Here is an 18345-nt window from a genome sequence, read left to right as displayed (position 1 = left end):
ACAAACACTGAAAAGTCAGTCAAGTTAATAAGATGCACAAAAGAAGTTCCTAATTCTTCTTGTTTAAAGGTGGCTTAGCCTGGCGTCTGTGGTACAGCTCACATGGCACCTTTCAAACTAATCTTTTTCCCTTTGTGCGAAAGATTCCCATTGCTTTAAAAACAGAAATGTCCTAGGAGCAAATTGGGTATTGTGTTAGACACTGTAGCAAAAACAGTGAGAGTCCACCTTAGGTTTGTTCTTCCAAGTTTATGCTGAGATTTTAGTTGCAATGAAGACTTTCATGTTTACACAGAGCTGGCGGCCACCATGGTGCGCTCAGAGTTGGATGTGGTTTCAGAAGAGGCGAAAAGAGGGTAGAGAGGACAAGGCCAGCTCTCTGTATTAGGAATACAACTGTAGCTGCTGAAGTGTAAAGAAAGCTGAAGGGGATTCAGATGTGATGAGAGACAACAAGATGACCAGCAAAGAGGAGACCCTGCTTGTTGGGTGTTTTCACTCTAGCAGATGTGGATTACAGTCTGAGCACTACTTGCTGCAGCCTCAGTTGGGCGTGGAGAAGTCCTGGACGTCCAGGGGCATTCCTCATGTGGATAGATGAATCCACCTGAGGGTGAGGCTACACTGCATCCGTTGCTTACAAATGGAGACGGTGTCACTGATTTTGTGGTAAGGGACTATTTAGGGCAAGGGGTAGGTAACTTTGATCCTTGCATGCCGGTTGGGTTTTCAAGATATCCATACTGAGAATGCATTTGCATACACTGCCTCCATTGAATGGAAATGCATCTCATGCATATTCATTGTGAATATCCTAGAAAACCGAACTAGCTTGTGGCTCTCGAGGGCCAGATTGGCTACCCCTGATTTAGGGTCTAGTGATCTTCATGCTTTGCCTGACCTTAACCATTCTAATACTAGGGTCCTGAATTTCAGGAGGGCTGAGGAGAGAGAATTTTGAGGAAATCTTGGGTATTCAGGATCCTCAAGGGTACAAGGGGACCTGTGGACAGATATATATGGAGTTCTCGATATCCTTCAGGCCATCAGGCTTGAATAACTGACAGCCTGGATATACATCCTGAGAGCAGTGTAGACTGGAAGAACTGGGCAGACAGGTGGTCAAGTTGGTCTTTAGTTGCTGTTGTCCACTATGTTACGAAGCATGTTATTTGTATTATTTTATTGTTTGATAATACTGACAGTGTACATTTATTTGCAGTGCTATGTGAGCATTTTGAAGCAAGCAGTTTTCTCTCACTGTTGGAAATCATAGCCCACAAGAGGCTAATCCTTTTTTATCTTTTTTTATATCTTTTATTAAAACATGTCAGCTAGTGCACTGGGTTCTAGGTGATTTACAGTAAAAACATTCATAATACATATTAAATACAGAAGAACAATAGAATGATATTATATAGTTATGGGTGATTTAGCAAACCCCTCTATTTTGGTGTGAATTTATTTATTTTATTTATTTGTGTTTTTCTATACCGGCATTCACGGCAGTTCATATCATGTCGGTTTACATAAAACAAGGGGGTGAGCAATACATTATAACGTACATAGCTAAAACGTAAGAGTATACATTACAAAAGTATAACAAGTGCTTAGAAGAAAAAGTTACAATAAAACAGGGGTTATTCTAACTGGGATTAGAGTTAGAGGAGAGATTAAAAAGTTTAACAAGAAGTAAAACATTGTAGTGATTGGTTGGTATTGTCTGTTTCAGTTCATTGGTTGGTTGTTCATTGGTTCATTGGTTGTTCATTGGTTGGTATTGTCTGTTTCATGTTCAATAAAACATCGAATTTGAGGTTCGATGTTTTATTCTGTTGTTTACCAGTTATAGGTACCACTGGATTTTCTCTGTCTTATTGACCTAGAAATAAAGGTGGTTAAAAAAAAAAAAAAAGTAGAGTTGTAGGGGATACATTTTATTGGACTACGCTAATATATTATTTCTTTATTTCTTTAATAGGTTTTGTATACCGTCGTTCGAGGGTACATCACAACGGTTTACAATCCCAAACATAAAACAACTAATAAAACAATATATAAAATTACATTATACAACAGACAGGCTGAGTACTGCAGTTTATAAGCAGGATTCACAAATATATATATTTCCAGGCTTTGAGTTCTGTGCTCCCTTCATCAGGTCAAAACAAAACAATTTGGGAATGCAACACTCGAACGCGCCTCAGGAATATATTCAGTCCAGTAAAAAGGTATCACCTGCAACTTTATTTCCACATGGTCAAGTGGACGAACATGTCAGCTGCATTAACTTTTTTTTAATGGAAATAGGCTAGAATAGAAAAAGGAACGGGTGGAGGAAAAATTGGTTGTAATTAGTGTTAGTAACATGCTTCGGGCATTTATAATGAAAAGTGGTGTAGATTATTCTATAGGTTTCCTGTAATAGCAAATTGACTAACAATTTAACCAATTAGAACATAATTTTATTAGAATGCCTGTCTAAATGAGGCAGCTGCCTCCTGGGCTAATACATTGATTTGCAATTATAAAACTTTTTTTCTTTTTTTTCTTTTGCAAGCAATGTCTGCTGCCCCTAGGTGCAAATGCATTTTTTCTGCTGTAGCCCCTGGCTAAGATTGATGGCTCAGAGATATTTATTTAGCACTTGCTTATTTCTCACAGATCTGTTTACATATCAGAAATTAGAAATAAAAGGCGGTACCTATAACAAGTGGCAGAGGTGATGCATTTTCTGCAGGACTTGAGTTTTAGCTTTTAACATTTCTTGTAGGGGCTCTTGTCAGAGGAAAACGGGGGAGGGGCAGCAAAACATTCTAGGTGGTACCTTTTGTATTGGGCTCGCTCAATACATCTGTGACTGAGCAAAGTGCTACGGTTGCTGTGTGGGGTCCACAAATACGCCTGAGTCCAGGAGAGAGGTAGCCCCTCCGGCTTGCTTGTTGACCCTTAGTTCTACTTGTTCCAGTGAGCAAACGTGGCACCCCCCAATACTTTGCTCAGGAAAGAGAGTTATTTGCGTGGCAGACTGCAGTGGCTGCTTGTTAAAACCAACCGAAAGGGTTTAATGCTTGGACACGGTCAAGCATCCATCGAGCTGGGGAGGAAAGTGTGGCGTTGCTATACTGGCATGAAAGTTTGTTTTACAGGGAAAGTAAGCCCTTCCTCTGTTTTAAACAAAGCATATTAAAACTGCCTGTGAATGTGAGTGATTTTCAGCAGTGCAGTAGTGGCGCATAAGCCATGACCATATTTCTTTGCTGGGAGGCAAAGTTATACTCACTTCATGCCATGTAACTGTCTATCCTTTTTTGTTTTTTTTACTCTCTCTTTGTATATATTTATATATTTTTCTTATAATCCAATATAGCCTTCAATATATAAAGCAAGGCAAGTGGTGCACTAGTTCTCGCCATGGTCTGCCTGTCTTTCCAGATCTTGACCATTTTTTTTAAATATTGTGGCCTCGTACTGCTCTCTGCTTTCTTCTGAATCTTTTGTCCCTCTGTTGTGCCCTCCATTGCTGAATTAGCTAACCTGACACTACAACCTCTGAGTACATGGCCAGCAAATTTCATCTCCTACTTGGGCTCTTCCACCTCCACTTATCTTGTCACTATTCCATTTGAGATGATGGCCTTCAACTAATCTTCAGATGGTTTATGGTTTATTTGGGTTTTTTTTTAAACCATCACATCAGTAATAAAACCATCACAACGGTGTCCAATCAATAAGAGCAGAAAATACAATAAAAAGTAAAATATAAAATAATAAAATGGTTAATATCAACTACGTACTTATAGCTTAAAAAACTTATTATAAAACATATTAAGATCTTTTCTAGAAAAACGTATGCTTTCTCTGACATGCTTATTAGTAAATAAATGTAGTCTAGATTGAACATTCCAATAAGCACAATAATGTGAATATTGGTACACTGCATGTTCATTTATATTTTTCCATATGTGGTATTATATGTGAAGATTTGACAGCCTGTAGCTCCATAGCCTGGCCAATTTGACATAAGATAAGTGAACCCAGATCCTGTGTCTGTTCTACTGTGGAAGGCCAGACCTAGAGAAGACTGGCTATATAATAAACCTTACAAAAGGGAAGAGAAAATGAGTCATGAATGTTTATTCCGTTGAGTTGCTTATTGCCTGGTTGCTAACACTGAACTTCAGTCGTCATCAGTAAACAACACTTAGAGAAAATTTAAAGATAGGACAAACTTGGGTTTTCATCATGGCAAAAAAAACCCAAACTAGCAAACATTTCAGACGGCACGGTTACTTGCATTTTATGTCACACTATTCCTACATCTTTATTGTAAATTTAAAAATGAACTATTGCATCTTATTGTCTGATCTGCCTCTCCCCCTCCTCCTCGTTTACACTTTTTTTATGTTCCTAGATATATGAATTAATGTAATTACTCTAAAGTGGAAACGTTTGAGTTCAGTGGGATTTTTAGTAGCATATCAATCCCGAAGATACTACGATTAATGCAACTGCTAATGTACTGGGTAGTCTTTAAAACTGATTGAAATCTTCTTAGAGACCATCGCTAGAAAAAAGCTAAATATCAAATGTTTTTTAAATAAATATGTAACCCCTGGGTGGGATAAATCCTGGTTGCTGGACCTAAAGGCGCACAGGTCAAAGATTTGACCCTATTTGCAGCAGTTCTTTAGGAAAGCTTCTACTTCTGAGTGGTCCATGGCTCCTTTGGCGGGGGGAGAGGAATATAGCTTCAAGGCCCTTTTGCATACATTAGTTTCACAGCCCATTAGGTCCCTTGGCATATGCAGCATGAATACTCTCTACAGTCTAATGATAGCAATAAACACTAGAAGCTGAATGGTTTCCAACTTCTTTTCCTGATAGTTGATCAAATGAATGAAAATGCTCTTTACAGCTCTCTTGATGTTAAGTCCAATTAATTTTAAAGGTTGAAATAAAATAAAATTTGGGCTCTCACTCTTCCAATAATAGTGTTTAGGATTGGTAAGAGCCGATTCTTTAACGATTTAACTCCTTCACCTTTCCAAAATTCCAAGTGAGGAAGGTGTAAACCTTCTCTCAGTCTCCCAACCTTACACCAGATTCTTCCCGCTGTAGAATGGACAGATTAGAAGTCACAATTACATTAAAAAAAAATGCAAAATCCCAGTTTTCATACCTCTTCTGAAGTTTTCTTTGTTCTCATAGATCTCCTTCCGATTGCATCACGTGGGTACTCACCTTCCCAAGCCAAGCACATCTGGCTAACTGTGAAAGTATTCTTGAAAACACCTTAACTTCCCCTCTCTTGTAATGGATGGGAATCCCTTCCTCTGGAGAAAGGCTCTTCCTCCCCTAGATATGTTGGCAGCTGAGTTCCTGGTACCAAAAGGCACTCAGTCTCAATAAAACAAAAATCAAGAGTTAAAACCTGATTTAAATAGGACAACCAAAAAGAGAGAAAGGAATGGTGGAAACATTTCCTACTCTAAACAGAAAGATCTCTGAAAACTCTGGACCAAGAATAGGGTTCATACACTCTCTTTCATCTCTCTTTACCTAGGTCTCTGTGAAGACCTTAAGAGTTCTTTTCCCAAAAACATAATCAAAAGAGGGACTGGAAAGGCAGGGGTATTCTACAAGCCAAGGCAGAAAAGATATGAGCTAGGAGTAAATGTTCTAAGATGGTGGCAGGAGTTTATCAAGGCTCCAGAACACATCATCTCTTTGTCCCCAACCTCTATTCACTAATTTCTCTGCCTCCCCCTCCCCCTCCCCAGCACATGATTCACTCCACTTGCCAAGGGTCACTTACACATAAATAATCTGCAAGATTTTGCCCAACATAATAATATTATGGTATTTAAAAAAAAGGACCCATGACATAATCTCATGTACAGCAACAACTTTAGTTATTTCTAATGTTGATCTAATAATAAACCTAACAAATTCAGTGGGGTTGTGCTGATTTCTGTAAGACATGAGATAATGTCTTTGTATTTTAAGACTGGCACTTTAAGCTTGTTTTTAGGCATTCTTTTTCAGCAAAGTAAAACAGAATAACACCTTATGGGCAGATTGTGTCTGTCTGTCTGTGATCTAGTATCAGTGGAGAAACCAATGGGAAAATGTCCATGTTCATTTTGTTCCATTAAATTATGCCTGTCTATATTTTCAATATTTTTGTTCTTTAGAATAGTTTCAACCATTTTTCCCAGCACTGATGTCAGACTCGCCGGTCTGTAGTTTTCTGGATCATATGTGTGGAACTGTTCTCAAAAACTGGTGTTACATTGGGCACCTTCCAGTCGTCAGGTACCATAGCTTATTTTGATGATAGTTTACAGATTACTAACATTAGGTTTGCAATTTAATTTTTCAGCTCTTTAAGCGTGCTGGGATGAATACCATCTGGCCCAGGTGATTTTGCTAGCCTTTAGTTTGTCAGTTTGCCCCTCGACATCTTTCAAGTTCACTGAGATTTGTTTCAGTTCCATAGAATCATCACTTTAAATATTACTTCTGGCATGGGTATCTGCCTTATATCTTCCTTAGTAAAGACCGAAGCAACGAATTCAAATAATCTCTCCATTATGGCCTTGTCCTCTCTTAGCATTCCTTTTGCCTAGGAATAGCCTAGTGGTTAGAGCACTGGACTATGAACCAGGAGACCAAGGTTCAAGTCCTGCTGTCACTGCTTGTGACCTTGGGCAAGTCACTTTACCCTACATTGCCTCAGGTACAAAAACTTAGATTGTAAGCCCTCTGGGGATAGGGAAATACCTACAGTACCTGAATGTAAACCGGTGTGATATCTCAATTGAGATGAATGTCGGTATATAAAAAAAAAAATAATAATAATAATTACATAATGGTCCAGATGACTCCCTTACAGGCTTTTTACTTCGAATGTACTTCAAAAGGGGTTTTTATTATGAATTTTTGCTTCCACATCAAGCTTCTTTTCAAATTCTGTCTTTGCCTTGATTATCAGTGCTTTGCATCTAACTTGCCAGTGCTTATGCTGTTTCCTGTTTTCTTAATTTGTATCCCTTTTCCATTTTTTGAAAACTGTTTTTTTGGCTGGAATAGCCTCTCTCACCTTACCTTTTAACCATACTGGCAGTATTTTGGCTTTCCTTCCACCTTTTTTAATGCATAGAATACATATGGTCTCTGCTTTCAAGATGGTATTTTTAAACAACATCTATGCCTGATATAAACTGTTGATTTTTGCAGCTGCTCCTTTGTTTCTACTAACCATTTTTTCATTTGATAATAATCTCATAACTGCTATCGTAGTAGATTTCTTTAGTGTTCTCCCTCCAGGTAATCAAGTCAAAGTTGATCATGCTATGATCACTTTTGCCAAGTGGCCCTAACACCATTACCTCTTTCACCAAACCATGTGCTCCTCAAAGGGGTAGATCTAAAACAGCTCCCCCTCCCTTATCTGTTCTTGTACCAAATGCTCCATGAAGGAGTCATTTGTTTCACCTAGAAACTTTCTCCTTAGCGTTTCCTGATGTGACGTTTACCCAGTCGGTACTGGGGTAATTGAAATCACCATTATTACTGTGTTGCTCATTTTGTTTGCGTCCCTGATTTCTGTTAACACTTCATCATCAGTCTGTTCATTCTGGCCAGGTGGATGATAGTACCACCCCCCACTGTTATTATATTCCCCCTTTCACATGGAATTTCTTTCCATAAGGATTCTACAGTGCATTTTGTTTCCTGTAGAATTTGTATCCTGTTTGACTCCATGCCTATTTTAATTAGAGATGAGCTTCATTTTTCTGGCTCGGGTCGGGTTTCAGTTCGGGCGGTTCGTGGGAAAACTCGTTTTCCCACGGATCGTTTTCCGGAAAAAACGAAGCTGGAACCCGAAACCGAAAAAACGAATTAAAAAAAAAAATCTAATTGGAAAAAACCCACCCCAACCCTTCAATTGTACTTTCTTACAACCCCCCCGCCCCACCATCCCGATCCCTCCCCAAGACTTACTAAAGCCCTGGTGGTCCAGTGGGGTCCCGCGAGCGATCCCTCCCTCCGTGCTGTCGGGCTGTCGGGCCTGCTATGAATCAAAATGGCGCCGATGGCCCTTTGCCCTTACGATGTCACAGGGGCTACCAGTGCCATTGGTCAGCCCCTTTCACATGATAGGAGCAATGGACGGCCGGCGCCATCTTGTTCTCCTACCATATGACAGGGGCCGACCAATGGCACCGGAAGCCCCTGTGACATAGTAAGAGCAAAGGCTATCGGCACCATTTTGAATACTGGCAGCCGATGGCACGAGTGCAGGAGATCGCTCGCGGACCCCCGCTGGACCACCAGGGACTTTTGGCAAGTCTTGGGGGAGTCCCAAAAAAACCCCCACCCCAACCCTTCACGTTTACTGTATTACAACCCCCCCCCTCCCCCACCATCTTGATCCCTCCCCAAGACTGGTGGTCCAGCGGGGTTCCGCGAGCGATCTCTCCCTCCGTGCTGGGCTGTCGGGCCTGCTACGAATCAAAATGGCGCCGATGGCCCTTACGATGTCACAAGAGCTACCGTGCCATTGGTTAGCCCCTGTCACATGGTAGGAGCACAAGATGGCACCAGCCGTCCATTGCTTCTACCATGTGATAGGGGCTGACCAATGGCACCGGTAGCTCCTGTGTCATCGTAATGGCAAAGGGCCATCGGCGCCATTTTGATTCGTAGCAGGCCTGACAGCCCGACGGCACGGAGGGAGAGATCGCTCACAGGACCCCGCTGGACCACCAGGGCTTTTAATAAGTCTTGGGGAGGGATCGGGATGGGGGATGGGGTTGTAATACAGTAAATGTGAAGGGTTGGGGTGGGTTTTTTTTGTTTTTTTTTAAATAAATGTGCCCCTCCTCCCCCCCCCCCCGCATTAACCCGAAAAACAAATTTTCCCCGAAGTTCGGGGAAAATCCGTTTTGTGGTTCAGGTCCCCGAACTATTACGAATTAGGCAATTTCGTCGAAATTGCCTTATGCGTGATAAACGAATGCACATCTCTAATTTTAATACACAGTGTCGTCCCTCCTCTAATTTGATCCATCCTATCATTTCAGTAGAATTTGTAACCTGATATCACAGTGCCCCATTGGTTATCCACCTTCCATCAGCTCTCTAAGATGCTAATTATATCTACCTCTTCACACAATGTTATACATTCTAACTTTTCATCTTATTTTTTAGACTTCTAGTTTTCTGATATGCACATTTCAAAGTATGTATTTTGTTTGAATCAATAATGTGCTTCTCAGTTGACAGGAGTAATTTGGAATCTTTCTGCTCTGTTTGCTCTTTACTTAAAGGCACCTGGGTTATTTTAGCATTTATTGCAACCTCTCTATTGGGATGCCCTAGCATCCCTGTTTGGTTAGCATCCTTCAAAGATACTTCATTCTAAACCATATATGCACTTCTGAGCAACTGTCTGCTTTCCCCCATCAGCTAATTTAAAAGCTGCTCTGTCTCCTTTAGGTTAAGTGCAGCCTTAATACCCTTCTCTCTGCCCACGAACCAGCACACAAAGGGCTGTTCACTCACACACCCCTGTTAAGGTCCCCGCTGCCAGTCCATTTCTAATCAGGAGTGATTGGTCACTTGTTTTTTTACATTTTATTTTCCTCTTGTGGCCAAATTGGCAAAGCTAGCTGAAACAAGCCATGCCACTTCATTAGAGTAGATATAACAAGCAGGAAAGGTGACAAAGCTTTCTTTTGGCTGGCAAGAGCTGGAAAAAGTTAGGTTTTTTGTTTTGTTTTGTGTTTTTTTTTTTTGAGGGGAAGGAGAGTGGTGGATATGTTTGCCTTACCAGACTGCAGTCGATCAAATGGTCTTGTATCTTCCAAAAGCATAGTTACTTTTATTAGAGGAGGAAAAACTATTGCTGCTTTGTTACCCTTGTTTTCTACCAAACAAGGCTGAAAGTGTTTGAGAGTACATTTTAATGAGTATTGACGGTATTGGTTTCTTGCCTCTAGATCAGTTTGTTGTATCGTGAGTGTGCATCGTGCAGTGCCTCCATTCATTCAGTCATAAGGTTGACGTTGGTAGAGCGACTCTGTATGTCCGAAAAGGAATGATGAGGCTCACACACATTTTTATGAAACCAATTATATAGCATTCACTGGAGAATGGGGACAAGCTTAAAATCCTGAGGAAAGAGAGTGGTATTGGTGTTGCTGAAGTCTGTGGGGTAACTCTGAAGCATTTTTCTAACTCTTTTTATTTGCCTGCAAATTTTTCTAAGTTCAAGAGGGTGGGGGGAGTAATCAGCATGAATAATATGGAGACCTGCAGGGAAATGCTGGGGGACAGAGAAATATTAAAAAAAAACCCCAATGGCAGGGACAAAATAATGTGTGTGTGTGTGTGTGGGGGGGGGGGTGTTAGAAGAGGAGGCGAAGGGAATAGTAAATGGAACAAATGTGAAAGAGGTCAGAACTTTATCTCTTCCATTATCTGTTTTGTTCAAGGGCTTTGGAGCAAAGAGCATAACTGAGCACACTGAAATTTGGGGGAAAAATGTTTTCATTTTAATATAAATTATAATTATGAATGCTCGGCATTTGAACTTGTTAGGCAAAAATGAATGAATTTTCCCCAAAATCCAGTGCAACTCTCATTCTTCCTTTCTGTATGCACTGCCTTTCTGTACCGGCCTTGCAGGAAGGCACCGAATCTTCCGTGTGAGCTGGCCGGAGTGGTGGCACAAGCGGAGGTGTACATGTGCCAGCCCACAAAGGAGAAACCAGTTGATCATTTCATCCCAGTGCTGGCACACATGGCTTTGTTTATGTGGGAGCTGAGCTCCCAGCTTCCTGGCCAGGTAAGACTTGCGAGGAGAAAAGGAATGTGCCTCCCTCATAGCCAGAGGCGCCTCGTTGCTGACATTCCTGCTGCTGCTAAAAATAGTGCCCCATTGAACTCAGCAGCCTGCTATTTCTGGGCACTGCCTTCCGCTACCATTGTTTAATGGCTGGTCTCCTGCCGGAGAACAAGAGGAAGGGGCAGCATTCTGCGTAGCCTCAGTTCTAGCCCCAGTGCATTTCTTGAGGCAAAAGCTGCAGCCTTGCTCCCCTTTCTCCTGAAAGCATGCCCCACATTTGAAAATTGTGCTCCCAATTTAGGAGCATATTTTTTGCTCTGCTCCTAGCCGTCTAGCTGGCCAGGGTTGGACTTGAAAATTAAATGCATCGTCGAACCTCTGCTGCTTGTCTGCATGGGTTAGGGGATCTGGCACTTAAAACTTTACTCCATCCGTGAGCCAAGAGTAAAGTTTTTTCTAGGGTTAAGAAAATGTGCGCTCTGGCAACGCACCTCTCTGCATTGGGAAGGAACCGTTCCACGCCCTCATTTGCAAGGAAATTTCCTTGTGAGGGTGCTGAGCTGGCCACACACTTTTTTTAATGCTCAATTTTGTCAACGTAAAACTCCTTGCTGCATTGGCAATAGAGTTTACGCTTCTAAACAGGCCAATGCTGTATCGGCGCGTATTAAATCGTGAGCGCTGATCCACTCTCTGGGGCGCCCAATGCAAAATGCAAATGGTCTGCCGCGGTAAAAAGGAGGTGCTAGGGGAAAATCGTATGCCCCTAGCGCCGCCTCGGCAGCGGGCGCCCGGAAGACGTGGCTGTCGACCACGTAGGAAAACGGACGCTCAATTTTAGAGCGTCCATTTTCCTAACTTGACCGCCAGCACCATTAAAAAAAAAATTAATTTTTCCCCCAGGATTTTATAATTTTGTTGTTCCTCCGACTTAATATCTGCTTTTCTGTACACTTTTTGGGCTCCTCCAAAATTAACGCCTTCTCCGAGCCGGTGTTAATTTTGGTGAATAAAAATGTACGCCTTGGGCGCTAATATATTTTTTTTGCATGGGGGAGTAGGTAATGCATTTGCTCTTGATGAGCGCTGTTACCTACGCGCGTGATTGGATGTGTGTTTTGGACGCACTAACCCCCGTTTTGCATCGGGGGTTATGGATGCTCGTCCAATCGCAGGTTGAACCGTACGCTGAAGCCTGAAAATGTGTTGAAGGGCAGGTATAGCTGTGCATTCAGGTGATCGCACCGTATATCTTTAAGTGTATCCCCATCACTGCCTCTCATTCCTGGATAGTTAAACCCTACCCATATCACAATGTTTGCAAGACATTTGTTTTAAATTTGCATGATAGGCTGCCATGCGGAAGACTTGGGTTTCATTCCCAGTCTGGCTGAGGCTGGGTGCACTGCGGAAGCAGCTTTTACAGCTCTTGGGGTTGGAAGGGAAGTCTCCAGCACCACTCAGCAATGATACTTAGTGACCAAGCTTAGGATTTGTCTTAGCTGGTTTCCAGAGGGAGCCGCACTTGGCTTGTGGCTCCTACCTGAGGATTGTCGCTGCTGGTGCTGTGCTGAGTTGAGAGGGGGGATAGAAAAACAGGAGAAATAGTCCCAAGAAGATGCAAGTGAAGGGTCAAGGCACCATAGCCCAGAGGAGCAGGATGAATAATCTGCTGGGCCAAAAAAAAAAAAAAGTTTGCATCAGGGTTGAATTTGTAGACAAAACGCAAGTGGAACTGTGGAGCTGGTGGGAACTGAGGCAGCTCTCTTCTAAACACTCCTACACTCTCACACATTCTCTCACATAGGGACGGTAACTTTGAAACTGTCGTGTGGGCGCATGCATGCCAGCTCGCACCAACGGACGTGGCCATATTATAACATACGCGCGTATATGCATGCATGGTAGAAAATAGACTGTGCGCACAATTTTATATGGATGCACGCGTTTGCGCGCAAATGCTGCACCTACCACATAAGTGGGGGGATTTTAGCAGACGTGCGCCCAACGCAATTGCCACTTTCCCCAGTTCATTCCAAGTTCGCCCAGCTAAAGGATAGGACTTCCTAACCCCTCCCCCCCAGTTAATTAGCCTCCCTTGTACCCTGTTAGCTCCTACCTTTAAAACCCCACTGACTAGCCTATTTTTTTTGTTCCTGGACTTACACACCATCCATAGCAGAAGTAAAGTTACACACTAGGAGATCTCGGCGTGCGTTTGTGTGCGTAAATATTTACGCGCAGATTTCACTGAGAAATCTAGGAATGCCCATGCCCTGACCAGACCACGCCCATACCCATCCCTTTTTTGCTAGAATGTTTTTTGTGCGCGTACCGGGAGATGCTCGCGTACTGGCACGCTTTTTAAAATTCACTAAGCGCATGCCAGCCTGACTTCTGCGCGTATCTCCTAGCTTTGACGTGTGCCGGGCTTTTAAAATTAACCCCATACTCCATATGTGAACACACCCAGCAGAAGCATTGGAGCTGACAGGCGTTCACCTCGTGACTCCTCACACTTTTCCATCCCCTCTCCTGGTTTGTCCGTTGTGCCAGTTAAATTGCACAAAAATGAAGGCCATGCGGCTGCTCTCATTTTGGAGAAGCAGCTCCAGCACGCTCTGCTCTGCTTTCTCTGGGGCCGGGGGTTGGGGGAGGAGAGGGGGGCGAGCCAGAAATGATCTGTGCCACCATCAGCTCTGCTCCACTTCTGTGGGGGAGTTAGATCTGCTTTACCATCAGCTTTATTCTGTTTCCTGGGATCCTAGAAAAAAAGGTGGCCAGACACTATTCTTGGTTGTCCTGCCAAAAATTAAACTCTGGATGACAGAAACAAAAATGAGTTAAATTAGTCCAAATTTAAAACTTGTGAACTGTAGTTATTATCAAGGCCAGGACTGAAGCCTTGATGACTGGCCGTATTGCTCTTAACTGTCAAACTTGTGTTAATTCAACCCCTTTTTGTTTCTGTGTTTTGTGCCGCAGAATATGCTTCAGTATCACTTCTTTGCCTCCTGATCCTTGTAGAAGAGAAGGGGAGGGGGAACAAGAGGGGACGGGACTGGTTTACGGAGTTTCTCCTAGGACAAAGCAGGATGGCAGTCCTCACACATGGGTGACATCATCGGATAGAGCCCGGCACGGAACTTTGATCTCAAAGATTCTAGAGCTTTCAGCATGCCCTACTGAACATGTGCAGCTGTAGTCATCAGCCTGCCCCCTAGGCAGAGCCCCTCAGTCTCTTCTTTTCTGCGATTGTGGAGCTCGTGCTCTTTTTTTTTTTTTTTAAATTAGAAAATGTTTTTTACTGTATTCAGCTTTGCTCTCGACTTACAGTTTTGTAAGTGATTTTTTCTTGAGCTGCAGCTTTTCTTTCTTTCTTTTTCTTTTTTCTTTCTTTCCCAACTGACTGCCAGCAGCATGGTGGGTTCTCCCCTGTGCAGCCTGACAGTCTCTTATTCAAAAAAAAACCCCAAAACTGCTCCTGCAGGTTTTTGTACTTGTGTCCTCTCTTTGCTCTATCTGTTTTCTTTTTTTCCCACAGTGTTGACAGGACTGGAGTATGCAGTCCGTTGGTGATCCGTGTAGGCCACCGAGCCTGCTGCTCTGCCTCATAAAATGTGTCTGAACTGCATTCCAGACTGTTCCTCTACAAATTAAGCCAGGCTTGCATGATGTTTTGCGAAGCTTCTCAAGGGAGACCCTAGATTACCAATCCTTGAGAACTTTTATAAGAATTATCTAAAATTCATAAAACATGCGATGAAAATATTTGCTCAGTCCTTGGTGTATTCAACAGATGACAAAACGTTCTTTGAAATAATGCACAGTAACTTGTACTAAGGAAGGTCGGTGATGGTCCACGCTGCTTAGAACAAACCTGATAGCTGCAAGTTTCTTTGTCATCAATCATCTGTTGCGTGTGGACTTGGCAGATTTCAGAAAAAATTGCAAACTAGGTTTTAAATGTAAATTTATATGCATCTGCAGGGGACCATATTGTCTGTGGAGGAGCAGCCAGTGGTAAGCACTAGTTCTTGAATGTTTTGGTCTAAAATGACATAAGGACAGTATAAATGAAATAAATGATTACAGGTGTTTTCCGCATGCTTAGGCTTTGATGTAGCATAAAAAAAAATCTAAATCCTCCAAGATATATAAAGGAAGCTTCCCCAAAATGCTTTGCTTTGGGACCTATGCCCTAACCTAGGCAATCAACCTATGTCTGGTTCAGTCTTTCAAAGCTGAACTTCCCAGGAGTTAATGATAAGAATGGTTTACTTTTCTTCATTGGTTTCCACTCTCCTCTACTTCTTCCTAAGCCTTCTCATTTTCTTCCCTGGAGTCTAGCTGCCATTTACGAGATCTTGCCAGCCATCAAAATCCTTATCCTAGGTGACAGGATTTTCAAAACCCTAGTCATTAAAATGGGGCAGTATATACAAATATTTTTTTACTTGATAGTTTCCTCCTGTTCCCTTTGGGTTTCCAATCACTGGGAGCTTGCCACTATTGGGCTACTGCACGAGCCTTCATTCACAACTACCTAAGTTTGTTTTTCGGATGTAGCCCTCTCTCCCCTTCCGCGTCTACCTCAATCATCAAAGCAATGTGCTCGTTCCAGTTGCCACAGGCCATGACTCCTTCTGGAAACGGGTAATGTGCACACCGTGAATATGACCTCTAAGTTTTGCTCTTGTTCAGTGGCTAAGTTCGCTACCCTCTAGGGGTCATGTGAATCAAATATTGCCGCTTCAGTCTCCCCCTATCTCAGGAGCAAATGTTGGGCTTGGAGAATCAAATCCAGGTTTCAGGCGTTAACATGAAGTACTGTCACTGAACCATCGGGCCAGCTCTAACTTTGTTTTGTTTTGACGGACTGAAGTCTTGCGGTGTAAGCTATATTATGTTCAGAGATATTACTAGATTTAAAAGCTGTCTAAAATTTTCAACCCTTGCAATCAGGCCTCAGCAGTAGACAAATATCCTTCACCCTCCAACACTAAAGGAGATCCTTTGTGGGTCAGTAGACAAAAGCGAGAGCTTATGACTTTCCCTGTGGTTTCTGGGTTTTCTTTAGCTCTAAGGATGTTGTACAAGCCTAGGTGTGCTGCTAGCTTCCCAGTGATCAATGCATGCAAACAAGTATCACATGTGATACAATTATTTCACTAAGACAGTGCGCCAAGTTCAAGTATTTTTCGGACAAAAGGATCTCCTGGTAATAGTTTATGCCCTGGTTCTGGGGAGGACGGACTATTGTAATTCCCTCTGCAGGATATCTCCCCAGTAAGGTTGAAATCATTATATATTTGTTGCAAAATACAGCTGCACGCTTTATAGAGGGTAAAAAAAAAAAAATCTTGTTATCCCGCTTCTCTGCGGCTTACACTGGTTCCCTGTGAAGTAGAGCATTTGCTTGGAAGGTTTTTTTAAAATATAATATTTTGAAGTTTGCACTGAGCTGTTCCGTTATGTCTGGCATTTTTACTTCACTAGTACAAGCCTATATGGTTGTTATGTTCAACAGGCCCTAATAACTGTTTCATCTTTCCTGATCGTTAAATTGATGCTCAACCAAGCACTGTGCTTTTTCTTTCTTTGCCTCTGAACTCTGGAACTCAGATTTGTTTAGAGTTGAGCTACTTTCCTTTTTGGAAAAAAAAAAAAAATCAAAACTGGCTTGGGCAGACTTTTGCTAATTACTCATTACTGGTATTTTTCTGAACAAGGCTTAAGAGTCCGTGAGGGGGGAGAGGGTTCAGGGCCTGTGTTTGTTATTTTTCTTTGCCTGTGAAGGGGGACTGCCAGTATTGGCCCAGGGATTGGCATACAGTGAAGTTACCTTTTTGATTTATGAGCTGCTTTGTATAAAGACCAGATGGCATCCATTATGTGTGATTTGCTGAATCACTGATTACTTTGCACGCATTGTGTTTTATTATGAGTAGATGAGGGTGTTTATTTTATTTTTTAAATGCATTTTGTGTTTTTGCTTTGTGACCTCTTTGGGGATTTGCGACCTAGGGCATTTAATCACATGTAAAATAAATAAATAAATTGTTTGGAGAAGAAAGTCCTTTTCCTCTCCTTGGGAGGTGTCACTGTGTTCATTCTTAACAGTGAATGGGAGCCAGGGCGTTCAGGGCTCGCTCTCTCTATATATTAAGGCATTTTCTGGGGAGGATTTTCTCCCGCTTCCCTAGAAAGACAAGGTGTTGGTGAGGGGTCAGCCCTCACTATAAGAAAAGAGGAGGGAGGAGATCATAAGGTTCTAGCAAGCTTCAGTTAAACTTTTCTAACTCACGGGCCAATACAGTAAAATTTGCGGGAGAGCCAGCTCTCCGAGGTGCGTACCCGCTCTCCCAATGCGCGCCCAGGCCACTTTCCTGGGCGCGCAATCGACTATGCAAATGAGGGCCCACTGTTAAAGGAGGCGCTAGGGACACTAGCGCATCCCTAGCACCTCCTTTTTGACAGGAGCGGCGGCTGTCAGCGGGTTTGACAGCCGACGCTCAATTTTACCGGCGTATGTTCTGAAACCCGCTGACAGCCACGGGTTCGGAAAATGGACGCTGGCAAAATTGAGCATCCGTCTTCCGACCCGTGAGCCGCCGGCCGTTTTAATTTTTTTTTTTTACTTTTGGGGCCTCCGATTTAATATCGCTATGATATTAAGTCGGAAGGTGCACAGAAAAGCAGTTTTTACTGCTTTTCTGTGCACTTCCCTGGCGCCGGCAGAAATTAACGCCAGCCTTTGGGCAGGAGTTAATTTCTGAAAGTAAAATGTGCGGCTTGGCTGCACATTTTACTTTCTGTATCGGGCAGGAATAACTAATAGGGCCATCAACATGCATTTGCATGTTGCGGGTGCTATTAGTTTCGGGGGGGGCGGACGCGCATTTTCGACGCGCTATTACCCCTTACTGTATATGGGGTAAAGCTAGGGCGACGAAAACGTGCGTCCAAACCCGGGCTAACAGTGCGCGCCACCGGAGAGCACTGTACTGTATCGTATCGGCCTGTCAGTAATGCTGTACGTTCATCTTCCAGTGTTCTTTGAAGGATAAGTAATAAAATAACCTTGGTGTAACAACCAAAAAAAAAAATTTCTATTTATACCATCTTGGTTTTGGAGTTTTAAAAACATTTTTTGTCAGTTAGTAAATTCTTTCCAGTTGGGTAACGTTGTGTGGAGCTGAGGACAGATGCCCGAGTAGAAAAAGAGTTGCTAATTTTAGATAATTGCTCCCAGGAATCTTTATCTTTGTTTATTAGGATTTCTATAGCTGAGCAAAAGGAAATTAAGTTTTCTGAAATGATGCATAATTAATTAAGTGATCTGGACCAACATGCAGCCATTTTGTTTGAAAAGCTTTTACAAAATAGTTTAAAAATGCCATTGCATTTGTTTTAGAAACTCCCCAGCCTTGCACGATGGGCGCAGACAGTCTGTGAATTCTTCACACGTATGGCCAGTACATTCT

At 42.5% G+C, this 18345-nt stretch overlaps 1 protein-coding gene across 5 annotated transcripts in view; it reads left to right on the top strand.

Moving 5' to 3' along the window:
• The window catches only part of DIP2C (disco interacting protein 2 homolog C), an 851589-nt gene that overhangs the window by 320656 nt on the left and 512588 nt on the right, over positions 1-18345 (top strand). The window lies entirely within an intron of this gene.

This window comes from Rhinatrema bivittatum, chromosome 2 (genome assembly GCF_901001135.1).
Source record: "Rhinatrema bivittatum chromosome 2, aRhiBiv1.1, whole genome shotgun sequence".
Classification (NCBI taxonomy): Eukaryota; Metazoa; Chordata; class Amphibia; order Gymnophiona; family Rhinatrematidae; genus Rhinatrema; species Rhinatrema bivittatum.
This window is presented reverse-complemented; position numbering and strand designations above follow the sequence as displayed.